This window comes from Eptatretus burgeri, chromosome 10 (genome assembly GCF_056783735.1).
Source record: "Eptatretus burgeri isolate ZD-2024b chromosome 10, Ebu_testis_v1, whole genome shotgun sequence".
NCBI classification, from domain to species: domain Eukaryota; kingdom Metazoa; phylum Chordata; class Myxini; order Myxiniformes; family Myxinidae; genus Eptatretus; species Eptatretus burgeri.
In genome coordinates, this window is record NC_140970.1 from 1,527,319 (window position 1) to 1,545,604 (window position 18,286).

The window sequence follows — 18,286 nt, forward strand, 5'->3', positions numbered from 1 at the left end:
ACGATTGATCTGGTCGCTCTGATGGTTACCATGCCCAAGGAGTTGCTGTAGCTGTGTCCAATAGGCTGATTCCAATGATAATTGAGGGACTGGTCAATGAGCGTATTAGGAGACGAAGGATTCATCACTCCTTAGGTGTCGTTTCCCTGGTCTCTGTAGATGCTCCGATCTCACCGTGAAGGATGAATTCTATGCGACGCTGGAGTCTGTGGTTGATCAGTGCCCCAGGCGAGATACTCTTCCAGTCTTAGGGGATTTCAATTCATCGACTGGAACTGATAGGGATTGTTATGAGACGTGTGTTGCTCCCCATGGGTCTGGAACTGTGAACCAGAATAGCGATAAGTTCCTTGACTTTGCAAGAAGTTAGGACTTAGGGTGGCTGGTTCATGGTTTCAGCACCTACAAGCTTATCACTGGACTTGGTATTCCAACGCTGGTGGTGTGGCAAAGGAGATTGCATTCCTCCAAACCTGTCCCTCGGTGTACTGCAGTTAGAGCGGTGGGTGGTGGGCTCTTGACAGAGGAGTCCAAAGTGAAGGCCCGCTGGGCCGGTTACTTTGAATGGCTGTACCAGGCTGTTGAGTTGGATGTCAGGAGTGTTACTATTCCTATTGATGACCCTCCAATCAACTGTGATCCGCCTTAATTGGTGGAAACACAGGCTGCGGTGATAAATTGGTTGAAATGGAGTAAAGCTCCTGGGATCTGTGGCATTCATGCTGAACTTCTCAAGGCTGGTGGAGATGCTGTACTCTTTTTGTTGCATGCAGTTCTGTGCTCTCCCTGGAGCTGAAAGACTGAATCATTCCAACTTACTGAAAAGAGGGGCTTTTTTGTCCCTCTCTGGAAAGGGAAGGGTGATCGCCAGGACTGCAACAACTACCGAGGGGTGATGCTGCTCTCAGTGCCGGGCAAGGTCTTTGCTCGGATAATTCTTGATAGGGTTCGCCACCATCTGCTTGAGCACCAGTGCCCAGAGCAGTCAGGCTTTACACCAAAGAGGTCAAAGATTGACCGTATCCTTGCTCTTGGGGTGCTCACCGAACGGAGATGAGAGTTTTGACAGGGACTGCTTGCAGGCTATGTTGATCTCTGCCAAGCGTTCGATTCAGTGAATTGGGATGCCCTCTGGAGGATTCTTGGTCTTCATGGGGTGCCACCAAAACTGATCAATCTGATATCTGAACTATACTCTGGTACTGAGAGTGCTGTGAGATGTGGTGATACCATCTCTGACTTATTTCCAGTTGTTACTGGAGTTAGTCAGGGGTGTGCACTGGCCTCCACACTTTTCAGCACTTGTATGGACTCGATTTTGGGGAGGATGTCGGAGAGATCAAGCTGCGGTGCATCATTTGGGAATGCCAAGTTCTCTGACCTTGATTTCGCAGATGATGCAGTCATCTTTGTGGAGATTCTGGATATCCATTTGGGGGCCCTCAAGGTGCTGAATGAGGAGACAGAGCCACTGGGATTACGGGTTTCCTGGGTCAAAACTAAGATCCAGACTTTCATTGACATCTTGGATGCTGCTATCTTGTCTGTACCTTTTTGTGGTGAGGATATTGAGGACATGGAGAGATTTACTTACTTTGGCAGTGATATTTATGTCTCGGCTTGCTGTTAGCCAGACGTCAACAGATGTCTGGGTTGGGCCTGGGGAGCCATGGATTTACTGGACCATGGGGTGTGGTGCTGTCGGTACCTGTGCACGACGAAAGTCCGAGTCTTCAGGTCCTTGCTGCTTCTAGTCTTGCTCTACGGATGTGAGACTTGGACTCTGACCAGGGATCTGAGATGAAGACTGAATTCTACCAGGTCTCTTCGGAGAATTCTTGGCTTTCGCTGGTCGGACCTTGTGTCCAACAAGAGGTTGCCGAGAGAGACTCAAATGAGATTTGTTACCTGCACAGTCCGTGAGCATCAGCTGCGGCTGTATGGATGTGTGACTCATTTTCCTGACGCTGATCCTGCTCACCAGATTCTCTCAGCGAGGGAGCCTCGTGAGGGGAGGAGGCCAATGGACTGACCACGTGCCTTGTGGTTGCAGCAGGTTGATCGACATCTCAAGGAGATGGGGATGGGCCAGGCATCTGCCTGGGAGATGGCTAGACGGAGGCCCCTAGAGTACCAGCGGAAAGTGGATGCAGCGACGTGCTGCTCCAGCACATGCTCCCATACCTGACCTGACCTGTGGATCCATATTTCTGCCTGTGTCTGGAATGTACAAGGTTGTTCCAGATGAGACAACACTTCTAATATTAAAACTTCAACAAAAGATTCCAATTTCAATAAACCTTCATAGATTGAAACAATTAAACAGTCGAGCCCAGCATTTGATTCTGCTTGTGTTTCTCATTACCCTTGCTGAAGGATTCGGAGAGGGTATTGCATTTGGGTCCGTTTGTTTGTCTGTCAGTTTGTTTGTTTGTTTGTTTGATCGCACAGAGCTTTCGTGTTTTTCTCTGCAACCGCTTGTCGGATTGAGACAAAATTTCCACCATTGGTACGACTACTCACATAAAATGTTGCAATGATAATTATGACGTCATAGGTGATGTGGAGTGGCAGCCATATTGGAAAAACGGAAAACCTTTGGCCAACCGTATCTCTGAAACCAAACCAAGGAAAAAAAATTGAAACTTGGCACATACCAAGTACTCCTCATGGGGAATGAGTGTGATTTTTTTAATGACATCATAGATGCCCTCGTTATGAAGTCATAATTGCATATGTAGAATGGCACATCCCATCGTATGAAAATTTTTGAGGGTCATCTCGGGATAAAACGGTCCACAGAGAAAAAAAATCATGACGTCTTCAGTCACGTGATTTGGCAGCCTTTTTTTTTTAAACCTTCAAAAAGCTTCAACTTTGAAGTGGCTGAACAGATCGAGGTGAAACTTTACACATATAACCCACCTGTCCATGAGGAACAAAATGTTCACACATTTGATGTCATTGGTCACATGGTTTGGCAGCCATATTGGATTTACCCTAAAACCTATAAAAATCTTCTCCAGAACGACTGAACAAATCGAGAGGAAACTTCACACAAGAGTTCCCCAAGCCATGGGTGTACAAGTGGCAGATGGCAAGCACTCTTCATGGAGAATGAGTGTGGTATTTTTATAACATCAAAGGTGCTTGCCTTCGTTATGACGTATAATTGCAGATGTAGAATGCTACATTCTATCAGTATAATTTTTTTTTGAGGATCATCTAGGGATAAAATGGTACACAAAAATTTGTTTGATGACATCATCGGTCACGTGTTTCGGCAGCCATATTGTTGTATCTTTTATTTATTTTTTACCTTCAAAATCTTCTAAACTGAAATGGCTGAAAAGATCGAGGTGAAACTTCACACATATGACCGCCTATCCATGAGGAACAAAAGGGTCACACATATGATGTAAAGGTCACATCGTTTAGCAACCATATTGGATTTACCTGAAACCCTAACAATACGCCACTCAAATGAAGTCCTGGCGAGGGTTTGCAATCTCTGATTGCTCTTTTTCTTGTTCTTTTTGGGGTTTTTTTCTCTTTCCACAGGTAGATGAAAAAAATCATGACCACCTACAATCCAAGGCAGTGCTTTAAATTGCAGCACACTTTGTAAGACCCACTCAGGAGTGGTTATTCAGCATCATTTCAGGCAGGAAAATGGTAGAAATTAGTCAGCAACAAATAAAAACACATTCTACCAATTTCATTGTCATGCTGTTGAATCTGGCTCACCATTTGCATCATGTAAGCCTCGAGCCAAAACAATGTCCACTGAGGAAGCAGTTTCACAACTCCCTGGAGCTTTTGAAACATCTATAAAGTCACTGCTGCAGGCTTTATGCCATTCCCCAATTGCAAGATTTTAAAGATGCAAAGCTGCCACAAGTCTTTATAGCTGAAGACATGTCAGAAATAATCAAATGAGTTGACACTTTCCTTGATCTAGTCTTGTCCGGTGATGAGGAAAGTTATAATTTGAATAGAAGTGTGCGAAAGCAAATCAGTCCATTTGTGAGGAAATGTGACAAAATGTCCTTTCGGACTTTCAATAATGTTATCCAAGAAGAGTTATCTAAGAAAATGGCACCTTAAATGAACTTACAAACCTTCAAATCACTTTCTGGCATACAAATAAATGCTGAGCCCTGTTCTTGATTTATAACTATTTCCAGTAAAACCCTTTTGCATCATTACGAGTTATTGCATTTAAACCAATGGTTTTGTATATACTGAACAAGTATCTACAAACTCATGTGACAATCTTTGGGTTTTTTTGGATTTTTTTAGATATAAATTTTTAAACTTTTTAATTATAAAACTTAGACTTTTAGATATAAAATATTTGCAAACTCACCATTGTACAACCTGATCTCATGTCTGATATTAAGGGCCTTCAATCCATTGTTGGGAGAGGAGAAGCAAGCAGCATGTTCAACGGAGAGTGACCAGGTCTGAATCCAAATTGATGATCTGAGATGAGGCTGTTGGAGAAAAGGAATGATTTTATGCCAACTGTGATGATGGATTCCATGACCTTGCTAATGATTGGAAATAAGCTGATCAGTCTGTATGTCAAGGGAATCCGTTTTTGCAGCATGTTTATGTAATGCAGTGATATTAGCTGACTTCTAAGCAGATGTAAGATGACTTCGGGCAAATGATAGGGTAGAAAAAAGAAGAGAGCAGAAAGAGGATATGCAAGAGCAGCAGAGTAGGTATTTAGGACACAAACATGAATGTCGTCCAGACCACTTGTGAGCAACCCTCCACAATCTCAGATGAAAAAGACACAAACTACAGGAGTACTTGGGTATGACTGGGTCGGGTGGGAACAGTGAATGAGTCCTTGAGGACACAAGATTTTGAGGGAAACACAGAATTGAGGCATTCAGCCTTCTCAAGAGCATACACCAGAGACAGACATAACAAGGCGCCATCGGGTTTTTGAAGAAGGCGACAAGTTTGAAAGTTCAATCTTGAGTTTTGATGTTCAATCTTGAGTCTTTCTAAACTTCTTTGATGCAAGTCATATACATTTGCATTAAAGAAGTTGAGAAAGACAGCGAGTTTGAAAAGCAATTGTTATGTGTAATATGTACATGTATATATTGTTACGGATTTCAGAATTCGATCCGACGAATGCATACCAACATCCAGGTCCTCAGATAGTTATTTCCCTAAATGCATGTCCAGGATAGAGCCATCCCCATTTCTGGTGGGATTCTAAATGTGATGTGTTGAGAAGGGTAAAGAATAGATTCCCTCTCTTATGGAAAGCTACTAGACAGACACATTCATGCAGCGAGATACCCGTTTCTTTCACGGACGCCGAGACCCACCTTTTTCCAGCAACGTTCGACACCCCGTTCAGCAGCTCTATGGATGCTAACTGTTTTTTTTTTCATTTTGGGCTGAACAGTGGGGTAATAATTGTTGTTGACATTTTATGAGCGCTTCACGTTTGTGCTCGGTAATTCTGAAAAATGGCTACCTTTTGCTCGTCCAGCACCACAGACATGGCATCGGAAGCGAGGAATAATAACGGGATGTGCGGGTTATGACAGCAACGATTCACAAGTGGGGCGGGGTGGATTTGAGGGGAGTGTGTTCGACTGAGACAAGCCACCTATAAAAAGAGGGAGAAGTCCCTTCTTGGTGGGCGGCACGCGCGCATGGGTCAGTCGACAACGAGTGAGATGGCGGGTCAGTCGACGAGTCAGTTGGCGATAGCCGGTTGCGGTTATGACAGCTTCGTCGGTTCCAGTCAGACGGTTGCTTAGCCGGTTCCAGTCAGATGGTCGCTTAGTCGGTTCCAGTCAGACGGTCGCTTCGCCGGTTCCAGTCAGTCGGTCGCTTCGCCGGTTCCAGTCAGACGGTCGCTTCGCCGGTTCCAGTCAGACGGTCGCTTCGCCGGTTCCAGTCAGACGGTCGCTTCGCCGGTTCCAGTCAGACGGTCGCTTCGCCGGTTCCAGTCAGACGGTCGCTTCGCCGGTTCCAGTCAGACGGTCGCTTCGCTGGTTACAGTCAGACGGTCGCTTCATCGGTTCCAGTCAGACATTCACTTCATCGGTTCCAGTCAGATGGAAGCTTCATCAGTTCCAGTCAGACGGCTGCTTCATCGTTCCAGTCAGACGGTTGCTTCGTCCGTGCCAGACAGATAGTCGCACTTGGCGTACCTGTTTCTTGGGGGGTGACGGTGATTGGCGTTCAAGCCTGTCAGCGAGTGGGTGAACGGCAAGGCTCGGTGCTGGCAACGGCCAAGGGCACGATCACACATTTCAGGACGTTTTTGTTTGACGGACGACTTCTCATTGGTGAGCGAGACGGTTCCCCCCCCCCCCACCCAATGGTCTGCTGGGTACCCTTGTCTGTTTGGTTGTCAAGTATGTTAGTTGTTAAGAATGTCAATCCCCGATAAGCAACTGCTCTTTGTCTCTTTTCCTATCACTTTGATTGATTTTTCCTGATTAATTATTTATTTGCTTGCGATCATTTTGATTGATTTGGAATTTATTTATTTTACCTCACGTAAATAAAATGTTATTTTTATTAATTTATTTTCTTATTAATAAATTATTTGTTGACGTTCCAACCTGTCCGTGCTTGTCCTTTCCTTCCATTGATCCAGCATTGTCCGAATCAAGATAGACTGGGAGGTAATTACCACACAACTTGACCAATAATAGTCCGCACGCACCAGTGGTTAAACGCTCAGCTGCCATAATTAAGATCAAATCAAGATAAGATTGGTGCTTTGCCGAGGGCGCGCTCCACGTTCAGGTAACTACGTGACCTCTAGTTAAACTGCATAAATAGACAGTGGACATTGGAACTCATGGTTAACTGGGTGGCGTTCGTGGTTCCAAAGCAATCCACCGTACCACAAAGTTAATTGTGAGTGGTGGCACCAGATCCGGCTCTTCCGAGGACAAATAGGGATTAATCCCCCTCATAATACACTCGGTACCCATGGCCGTAACAATATATATATATATATATATATATATATATATATATATATATATATATATATATATATATATATATATATATATATATATATAGAGTTGGGATTCACGGAACCGCATGCATCCAACAGAAAGTGGTCCCACGGCAGTTATTCCATTATTATATGTGTTGATAGTCCCTTTCCTTTTGTCTAGCGGGATAACAAGGGAGTGCGTTGTGATGATCTCATAGCTCGGTTTGCTTAAAGGTCCCATGACATGCAAAACTTTCTGGTTTTTTATGTATTAACTTGACCTTCCTAGTGAAGAAATCACCCATGTTTTTATTTTTAATCAAAAATGGGATAATTAGAGCAACATTTCGATCATTTCTGGTGCCTTTCACAACTTGCTCTGCCCCGCCCATAAAAAAGTTGACTTCAGCGAATCGCAGCGTTGACGTCACATACAGAAATTCGCACAGAGTGGATTGACTCAAGATCTCTAGAGTCTAGACCAGCGTTTCTCAACCTTTTTACCCTTGTGGAACCCTTGAAATAGTTTTCATGTCTCAGGGAACCCCTGCATAAAAATTATTACATACCATTATTAATATCTAGCTCTTTTATGTTGTTATCGTAGTTCACGTGGTAAATATAATATATTTTTTTCGGATACCTGGTTTAAGGAAAAAATGACCCCCTTTTTGTCAAATTTATTGGCAATGAAAAAAAAACATACTGCTCGTTTATGAGAACTCACACCGAGGTTTTAATTCACAAAAAAAAAAATTTTTTTTTTTGTTTAAAAACGTCATTTTTGAAAGAGTTTGTCAAACCCGAGTCTGTTTGACAATTAAAAAACACATCTCATGTTACTTGATCAACAAAACTTAAACAAATAAAGCTGAAGCAATAAAGGTAAACAGAAGAACTAACCTTGATAGAGAGAGAGAGACTTCGCGCTAGGAAGCACAGAGAAGATAGATGGACACCGTGCATGTGTCCCGTACTTGAGTCAATCACTCAATGATACACGAATCCGCCGCGTACAGGACGTCCACTAACCAGTGAGGGTGGTTTCTCACTGGCGCCATATAGACATCGTTAAATATATTCCCTATGGTTGTTATAATTGTAAATAATACAAGAGGTTGAAGCCTCGATTATAATAACCAAGGAGTTTCCAACAATATGCCATACGTGTATAGTAAAATTACGAATATTAAATGAAACAAAAACTACTCAAAAATACATTAGCCTATTTATTACTGTTTCTCGCGGAACCCCGAGCAACCTCTTGCAGAACCCTAAGGTTCCAGGGAACCCCGGTTGAGAAACACTGGTCTAGTCTAGTCCGATAAATCCGTCGTCCGTCCGACTAGTCCGATAAATCCGTCGTCCATCCGACTCGGCCGATAAATCCGTCGTCCGTCCGACTCGGCCGATAAATCCGACGTGCTGTAGCTTTCTTTTATTATTCTCTTTTCTTCATTGTTCGTTTTCGTTCTCTCTCTCTCTCTCTCTCTCTCTCTCTCTCTCTCTCTCTCTCTCTCTCTCTCTCTCTCTCTCTCTCTCTCTCTCTCTCTCTCTCTCTCTCTCTCTCTCTCTCTCTCTCTCTCTCTCTCTCTCTCTCTCTCTCTCTCTCTCTCTCTCTCTCTCTCTCTCTCTCTCTCTCTCTCTCTCTCTCTCTCTCTCTCTCTCTCTCTCTCTCTCTCTCTCTCTCTCTCTCTCTCTCTCTCTCTCTCTCTCTCTCTCTCTCTCTCTCTCTCTCTCTCTCTCTCTCTCTCTCTCTCTCTCTCTCTCTCTCTCTCTCTCTCTCTCTCTCTCTCTCTCTCTCTCTCTCTCTCTCTCTCTCTCTCTCTCTCTCTCTCTCTCTCTCTCTCTCTCTCTCTCTCTCTCTCTCTCTCTCTCTCTCTCTCTCTCTCTCTCTCTCTCTCTCTCTCTCTCTCTCTCTCTCTCTCTCTCTCTCTCTCTCTCTCTCTCTCTCTCTCTCTCTCTCTCTCTCTCTCTCTCTCTCTCTCTCTCTCTCTCTCTCTCTCTCTCTCTCTCTCTCTCTCTCTCTCTCTCTCTCTCTCTCTCTCTCTCTCTCTCTCTCTCTCTCTCTCTCTCTCTCTCTCTCTCTCTCTCTCTCTCTCTCTCTCTCCCGCTCTCTCTCTCGCTCTCTCTCTCTCTCTCTCTCTCTCTCTCTCTCTCTCTCTCTCTCTCTCTCTCTCTCTCTCTCTCTCTCTCTCTCTCTCTCTCTCTCTCTCTCTCTCTCTCTCTCTCTCTCTCTCTCTCTCTCTCTCTCTCTCTCTCTCTCTCTCTCTCTCTCTCTCTCTCTCTCTCTCTCTCTCTCTCTCTCTCTCTCTCTCTCTCTCTCTCTCTCTCTCTCTCTCTCTCTCTCTCTCTCTCTCTCTTTCTCTCTCTCCCTCTCTCTCTCGCTCTCTCCCTCTCTCCCTCTCTCGCTCTCTCCCTCTCTCGCTCTCTCTCTCTCTCTCTCTCTCTCTCTCTCTCTCTCTCTCTCTCTCTCTCTCTCTCTCTCTCTTTGCTCTCTTTGCTCTCTTTGCTCTCTTTGCTCTCTTTGCTCTCTTTGCTCTCTTTGCTCTCTCTCTCTCTCTCTCTCTCTCTCTCTCTCTCTCTCTCTCTCTCTCTCTCTCTCTCTCTCTTTGCTCTCTCTCTCTCTCTTTGCTCTCTCTCTCTCTCTCTCTCTCTCTCTCTCTCTCTCTCTCTCTCTCTCTCTCTCTCTCTCTCTCTTTGCTCTCTCTCTCTCTTTGCTCTCTCTCTCTCTCTCTCTCTCTCTCTCTCTCTCTCTCTCTCTCTCTCTCTCTCTCTCTCTCTCTCTCTCTCTCTCTCTCTCTCTCTCTCTCTCTCTCTCTCTCTCTCTCTCTCTCTCTTTGCTCTCTCTCTCTTTGCTCTCTCTCTCTTTGCTCTCTCTCTCTCTCTCTCTCTCTCTCTCTCTCTCTCTCTCTCTCTCTCTCTCTCTCTCTCTATATATATATATATATATATATATATATATATATATATGTATATTGAGTGCAGCCTGTGGCTGCTGGTTGCATCATTGGTTAGGAAGCGGCTATGCCACTGATGCGGTGTCCCCCTTACCAGTACACTAGTGCTCATTTTGCCGACCTCGGAAGGATGACAGGCTGAGTCAACCTCCTGGTGTATTTTAATTCAGCGGCCAACGAGGCTTGAACTCAGGATCCTAGGATCCCAAGCCACCACCCTTACCACTAAGCCAACACCAGGCTTATTGTTTTCTACTGGTGCTGCATGATAACAGTAGGAATAAAATAAATAAAAATGCAACAGAACGTCAGATTTATCGGACTACTCGAGACAATTGTGTCACAAGGTGTGTTCTGCACACAAGTTTTCATCGTATCCGGACAGCGAGATTGCTTCGTTTTATGCACGGAGAGATACGGCCGATGACATGCGCTGGCCTTGCTTGCGATTTATTCGCCACGGTGCAACTGGTCTGGTCACGGTGCAAAAGCTGTGCTGGTCACGTCACCTCACTAAAATATTTGTGATATCGAGCAGTATGCAAGTCGAATTTACATTATTGAATTACAAATAGGATTCAGTCGAACCAGATGTTATTGCCAAGTCTTCCTTCGATGTCCTCCCGATCATCATGAACGCCGGGAATTTCAGCCATTTTCCTCTGCTTGTCCTGCTTCGGGCTCGAACTGCTAAGGCTGTATTTCATTTCCAGCTGCCTGAACTTCACCTCCCGCAACTACGTTATCCAACAATTATCCATGTGATTCAGACCAAAATCATTCATTTTTCTCACACTCACTGTCATTACCAGACAAATGAAAGTCCATGCCATCCATTATTCAAAACCAAATGTTCGAGGTTTTTTTAAAGCAGAAATGAATGAAGCAATTGAGTCGACCAATCAAATGTGGAAACACTCAGAAAGCCAATACAATCACGTAGACCACCAACCCGAGTAATTTACGTGCAACCTTTGTAATCCTGTAGTTGACGTCATGTGGGTTATGCCCCTTTCAGGAGAATTTTTAGGGGCGTTCCCGAAGAGGTTTGTTTTTTTAATTTTACATTTTACAGAATGAGTATTGTGAAAAAAAACATTGTCAGATCTGAAATCACGATGAAAAACTCTTATAGGACATATATAAATGAAATTTCAGTACTTTTGCGTGTCAGGGGACCTTTAAATCATTTTTTCTTCATTTCGTCCCAACTCTTCTTTTTGTCTGATTATTCCTGAGGTTAATCTGAGCCACATGCGCCTTTGCTGTGAGGTGGGCCCTCATGGAGACCAGCGCGTGAGGCGCCGCTGTGAGGAAACGACGGCGCAGAGCCCTCGTTCGCAAGCGAGCCCGAAACCCAATGTGTGCAGTGAGTCATACAGTGCCCTTAGCAGTGAGGGATTATCGACTCGAGCTTCCGATGACCTGGGGAAGATTGCCGGTTGCATTAAAAAGGCATACGAATGAATACCTCTTCAGAGGTTGCACGAATGGTGTTTTTCACAACACAGGAAACACAGCCAGCATGACGCCCATGCTGCACGAAATGCGTACGGAGGCCGATAAAGGCATCTCCACGCCACGTTGGGCGGGATGTGGGTGTGCGAGGTAGAAGCTGCTTGTTCCTTTTCAACAAAATATCTGATACATATCGGTGTTCGCCCCGCGCACACGCAAGCAGAATCGGGTGAACGCAAGCACTGACCACGTGCGTAATGGCCGAACCCCGCACACTGTATAGAATGTGCTCGAAGGCAGACACGTACGTCGCTCACGAAACATGCATGGATTTATCCATAACACTGTACCTTCGTCCCTCACTGGCAGCAGTGGATTCCCCATGGATGGTGAAGGTCTCCTTGTCTCTACGGCCGGCGAAGCTGTGTTCGAACCGGCGAAGGTACAGTGTGGGCTGCGTTGGTGTGCGTGTTTATCGGCGCTGGTCGGACGCCCGAGTGGGCATGCGGGACCCTCGGCCGATTGCCAGGGCATGGCACGGGGGTTTTTGCGGCACGATTTGCGTGCCAATTTCGGTGTGGGCGATTTGTGTCATGTTTTGGGGTCGGAGCGAAATATGTTCGATGTATGGGATGACCTTGCCCGAAACGAAGTGAGGCGGTTTCCGGCCAAAGTTAGTGGGCCATGTGAGGGGTCTGGGCCAATTGGAGCGCCCGATTCAGGTGATGACGTTTCGCTTCGGGGTGGCACCTCCAAACAGTGCTGCAAGTCCTATAAAGGTCGGAGCAGTCCCTCTGCTCCGCAGTTTTGTGCTCTGCCTGGAACACAGGCATCATCCCAACAACTGGAAGACGGGCCTTGTTGTCCCTCTCTGGAAAGGGAAGGGTGATCGCCAAGACTGCAACAACTACTGAGGGATGACGCTGCTCTCAGTGTCGGGCAAGGTCTTTGCTCGGATAATTCTTGATAGGGTTCACCACCATCTGCTTGAGCACCAGTGTCCAGAGCAGTCAGGCTTTACACCAAAGAGGTCAACGATTGACCGTATCCTTGCTCTTCGGGTCCTCACCGAACGCAGACGAGAGTTTCGGCAGGGGCTGCTTGCAGCCTATGTTGATCGCTGCAAAGCGTTTGATTCAGTGAAACGGGATGCCCTCTGGAGGATTCTTGGCCTTCGTGGGGTGCCACCAAAACTGATCGATCTGATGTCTGAACTCTACTCTGGTACTAAGAGTGCTGTGAGATGTGGTGGTACCATCTCTGACTTATTTCCAGTTGTTACTGGAGTTCGTCAGAGTTATGTACTGGCCCCCACACTTTTCAGCACTTGTATGGACTGGATTCTAGGGAGGATGTCGGAGAGATCAAGCTGTGGTGCATCGTTTGGGAATGTCAAGATCTATGACCTTGATTTCGCAGATGATGCAGTCATCTTTGCAGAGACTTTAGATATCCTTTTGGGGGCCCTCGATGTGCTGAATGAAGAGTCGGAGCCGCTGGGATTATGGGTTTCCTGGGTCAAAATTAAGATCCAGGCTTTCAATGACATCTTCGATGCTGCTGTCCTGTCTGTGCCTGTTTGTGGTGAGGATGTTGAGGTCGTGGAGAGATTCACTTACCTTGGCAGTGATATTCATGTCTCTGCTGGCTGTGAGTCAGAGGTCAACAGACGTCTGGTTCGAGCCTGGGGAGTCATAGATTCACTGGATAATGGGGTGTGCCGCTGCCGGTACCTGTGCGGGAGGACGAAAGTCCAAGTCTTCAGGTGCTTGGTGCTTATAGTTTTGCTCTCTGGATGTGAGACTTGGACTCTGACCAAGGATCTGAGACCGAGACTTAATTCCTTTGGTACCAGGTCTCTTCCAAGAATCCTTGGCTATCACTGGTCGGACTTTGTGTCCAATGAGTGGTTGCTGAGAGAGACTCAAATGAGATTTGTTAACTGCATAGTCCGTGAGCGTCAGCTGCGGCTGTATGGACATGTGGCTCGCTTTCCTGACGCTGATCCTGCTCATCAGATTCTCTCAGGGAGGGAGCCTCGTGAGTGGAGGAGGCCAATGGGCCGACCATGTGCCTCGTGGTTAGAGCAGGTTGATCGGCATCTCAAGGAGATTGGGATTGGCCAAGCATCTGCCTGGGGGATGGCCAGACGGAGGCCCCTGGAGTACCGCTGGAAAGTGGACGCAATGACGCGCTGCTCTGGCACATGATCCCATACCTGACCTGACGTGGTCCCTCGGGCTTTCTCTTTCTCTTTCTTCTTTCGCTCTCTCGCTCTGGCCTCGCCCTCGTCGACATTGCCACGACCCGCCTCCTACTGCCTGGACTCTGCCTCCTCGTCTCCGCCCACACGAAGTCAACCCCACCCACATACCTGGTCCCACCTACCACTCCATCCATGCACCCTGGACTCCGCCCCTTCTCCACTCAAGCCACTCCCACACGAATACGGTCTCCCCACTGCTGAAGCCAGAGTTGAAGCGACAGCTGTCGGGTGCCACACTACGGAGCATTCCCCCCCAAAACATATTGTTGGCGCATTCGTGCGATCAAGAACAAAGGAACCGAGATCATAGCCTCAATTCCCCTCCCTTCTTGTTGCAATACTCCCTCTTCATCGGGTTTTCTGTGTCTGTGTGTGTGTGTCCTGGCACCTATCTGCTTAAGTAAGACTGCAGAAGATTGTTATTATTATTATTCTCGCCTTAAGTCTGCTCTGTATCCCCTTTTGCAAGTTGCTTGTTTATTTGCTGCACCACACCTCTTCCCCCTATCTCTGCACAACACACCCCAATAAATCCTGATCGTGCCACACACCATTCCTCACCCATTTTAAATAAATTATCATGAGGAATGTTCCCTGCTCGTTTTTGTCTTTTCTTCCATTGATCCAGCATGGTCCAAATCCTCGTTTAGCTGGGACTTTATTCCCAATGATCCGTTCCTTTTTGCCGGTATGACCTTGGCAGTGTCACTCGGCTGCATCTGATCCGTTAAAGTGATCCGGTCTGGTAGAGTAATCCGGTTCGGACAAGGCGTACCGAGGGCGTGTTCCCCGGTAATTAAATCACATGATTAATTAGGTAACCCGATTAACCCATAGACTGGAGGAACCTAGATCACATGGTTGAGTTATTGGCGTCCACGGTCGGTGAAGCGACCCGCCACGTCACGGAATTATCCATGTGCGACGGCCTACAATTCCGGGGAGTGTGGTGGGAACCGAGATAGCTTTCCCCACCTCATGGTCTTCTCACCCGACCCCAGCCCACAACAGTTTGGTGTCAGGAGTGGGATGGACCCATAAAAAATTTGTGGGATTCGAACCCGCAATAGTTTGGGGTCAGGAGTGGGATGGACCCATGAAAAATTTACGGGATTCAAAACCGCAACAATTTGGTGTCTGGAACGGGATTCGAGCCTTTATTTGTTAGTTTTTTTATTTTCGTTTTCCTGGCTTCTGGGGGCAACTCACCCTAACAGGGCAGGCCACACGCTGTCTCACAGTCCATTTGAACTGACCTTTATCCACAACAAAAAGCCGGGCTGCACAAAAGCAGTCCCCGATAATGCGGCTGCCTGCAGGGCAGTCCTTGCAAACACTTCCACAAAGATGGTCCTGGCACACATGGTAAGGTTGAGTGATATGGCAAGGCAAATGAAGGCATGGGCAGGTATGGCAAATGGAGTCAAGGCAAAAGCAGATAAAGGTATGGCAAATGCAGACCAGGTAAGGTGCGACAGTACAACAGGTCGGCACATGAAGCTGGCCGGCCTCGGTGTGGTCTCGTGAGGTTGTGGAGGGAGTGTGGTGGTGTTGGCCGGTCTGAATACGAGCTCGGTCCTACCCAACAGTCTCCCCCCAACCTATTTCCTATGCCTGTCCTTGTCCATACCCACCCCCATGCGGTTGTCACAAAAAAGAACGAAATTTAGACTTTAAAAAAATTATAATTACGTGTGTCCCTCACCCCCTTAATGTCTTTGTTCAGCTAACCTGTCCTACCAATTCCCAATCCCAAAGGTCCCTTTTGAGAGGATTAAGGAAGAGACAAGTGACTCTGTCTCGAAGCCCAATGCAGCCTCAGAATAGCTCCCACAGGTTTCAGCATTTTCAAGACGAGTCCAGCAGCCAACAAACAGCGTAGGGATGGATGGTGTGAAGGGGTACACATTTCCTCTCTATCCTACCATTTATTAAACTTTAATCTGCCCCCCCCCCCCCGGGGCTTTTCAACACGCCTGTCTCCTGCAACAATTGGTTCTAGCAACCATGATTCCCGTCGCCTGTGTTGGTGTTCATTATTAATTTGGGCCTGGTTCGCAAATTTTCTCCCGTGCAAAGAGTGGGACACGGATCGACCCGGACGGGAGTAGTGGTTAGTGTAGCGGACCGGAGTGGCGAGCCTCTTGAGGAGGACAGAGTTGTATTGGAAACCATGCCGGCTCCACGGGACTTTGTGTACGAGGTACGGGAGTGTGCGCGGTCTGTGCTTTGCAAACCACCCAAGCACGGACGGTGGCGCGATGTGTTTCAGGAGGGCCAGCGTGTAAATGTTCCATGACAGATAAATCACTGGAGCACGGACGGCGAAACAGAACAGATTTGGCTGAAAATTTTTTTCCCCCACGGGGACCACCTGTGCAATATGCACAGGACTCCCGGAATGAGCAATGGGCGTGGCGAGCATGGCTTGGTTCCCCGTGAGAAAACCCCAATTCCCAGTGGCAAGAATTCAAACACAAATTGGCTTGCAACAGACATACAGTATGACTGAGCACCTCCACGGACACAGAGGGCTCATTATCATAGGGGTAAGTTACAGTGACGGTGACAGTAATGCCCATGTGTGGTGCGCAGGGGCGAAACCACTCCACATACTAGGGCGATGTTACGCCCTCCTGTATCGGCCAAACCGAAAGGGCGAGTGTGCTGTCGACCACCGCCCTGGAGATGCAAGGCCCGCCAAGCCTTGCCACGAGTACACGAAGCCCAGCCAGGATGTAGCGAACATCTTCGCCCGGGGAAAAGGAGCATTAGTTGGGGGAAAGGTTTAGTGTTAGATAGACTGGCCTGATGGGGGCATAAGCAGTCCTCCATGGGGCCTGGGAACATCAGTTAGGAGGAACTTAGGTTAGAATTTAGAAATGTATTAAAGACATGGAACGTGTGGTGGGGACGTAGCTTTGCAGTAGAGTTAAATGGAACATGCATAGTGCAAGAGAAGACGAGGGTGCACGAGTTAGGGAAAATTAGTTAAGTGATGCTGTGTAGGTGAGTGGAAATGTGTTTGTGTGTGATAGATGAATTATGAGTGTGAGGGCAGGGCAATGGCCGGTATAAGTGTGAGTAACGGAATGCATGGTGTGAAGGATTGAATTGGGAGAGTGGATCCCACCCAAGGAAACCTGGGGGATAGTTTGCAGTTAGGTAGAGGGATTAGGTAAATTTACACATGGATGTCGTTATGCGGTTGGTGCTGATTGTGGAAAGTTTTTTTTTTTTTTTTTGTGTGCAGGGTGCAAGAGATAATGGACTGGCTGGGGGTGTGGCTTGTGAGTGTAGTATTCGGATGAAGCAGGCACCCCGGGTGCTGGGGGCTCGTCGGCCAGGTGAGGCCGTAGGTAGGTCCAGGGGGCCATTAGTGTATTCGTGGATGCAGGTACCCGAGGAGAGGGGCCTGGCGTGCCAGTATAGTGTTCAATGGGACCGGGTGCCTGAGCAGTGGGACCTGGGGCGCCAAAATGCCAAGTGGGCATTGATGGGGGAGTGCCAGTGAGGGCATCCTCCATGTTAGCGTGAGGAACAGGCAAGCTCAGAGGCAGCTCCAGCACCCCGGGGATTCTAATGGTAAGTATGCAGGTGGGCAGACCTGCTAGTGGAGCCACACACACTACCCAGCCACAAAATTGTGCAATGGCACAGAAAGAAAATTTGGTGGGCAAGGCCCAAAATTGTAAGAGCACCAACACGCAGGCGATGGGAATTTGGGTTTTTAGAACCCCATCGTTTAGCAAAGGCCTCTTGGCAGGGTATAACCCCGGGGACAGTTTAAAAGTGTAACAATATTAGCGTAGTTAGGATTGATGAAGACCCCTTCGCACCATCCACTGTCGGGATGATCGCCGGCTGCTGGACTTGAGAATGAGTCATGTCACAATGTAAGTGTAAGATTGCATGTTGTTCTGCTCTTCCTTTCCAAGGAACCTTGGGGGGATTGGGTACAAATTTGGCAATGGAGATAGTGGGATATAGGAGACAAGACGTAGCGACGAATTGTAAAAAGAGGGGGGCGAGTGTAGTGTATACGGGAAAGACGGATGGGTGGGGACAAGTAGGGCCCACCTAGAGCTCTCTCTCCCAGCACCACCACTACTGCCCCAGGTATGTGCACACCAGGTACTGGCTGACCATGTTGGTCAGACCTGGTGTTTGACATTACCTGGATTACCTCTTTTTTTTCTTTTCGTACTGTTTGCTGTTCGCCTTGCTGCTTCACTTTGTCTCGCCACTGCCCCAGGACCATCAAGGCTGTTCTGCATCAAGGCATTGCTCGCCTTGCTGGATCACCTGTCTACATCAAGGCATCACTCACCTCACTTCACCATTTGCTCCGTGACCTGTGTTCCACCCCCACCTGTTCTGTGGACTGCTACTCGCTGCAGCCTCATGCCAGGTAACACCGTTCCAGTTATCATGGTGGTTTTGTTTATTTTATTTGAACTGCATTTAATGTAGCAGCATGCTACCACACTTATAGACTGCCCCTTTGTATCAGCTCAAACCAGCTCATAGCAGCCTCATACCAGCTTCATACCAGGCTCATGCCACTTTGCTTCACTTCTTTTGCCACATATCACCATGACCATG

The 18,286-nt window shown here is 47.2% G+C and overlaps 1 protein-coding gene across 2 annotated transcripts in view; it reads right to left on the bottom strand.

Annotated features, from left to right (window-relative positions):
- CCDC80 (coiled-coil domain containing 80) overlaps nt 1-18,286 on the bottom strand; it is a 183,117-nt gene that overhangs the window by 77,677 nt on the left and 87,154 nt on the right. For both annotated transcript variants that reach the window (XM_085896799.1, XM_085896800.1), the window contains one exon: nt 4,370-4,496. The gene's annotated coding sequence lies outside the window, so the exon portion shown is untranslated. The remainder of the gene's footprint in view (nt 1-4,369; nt 4,497-18,286) is intronic.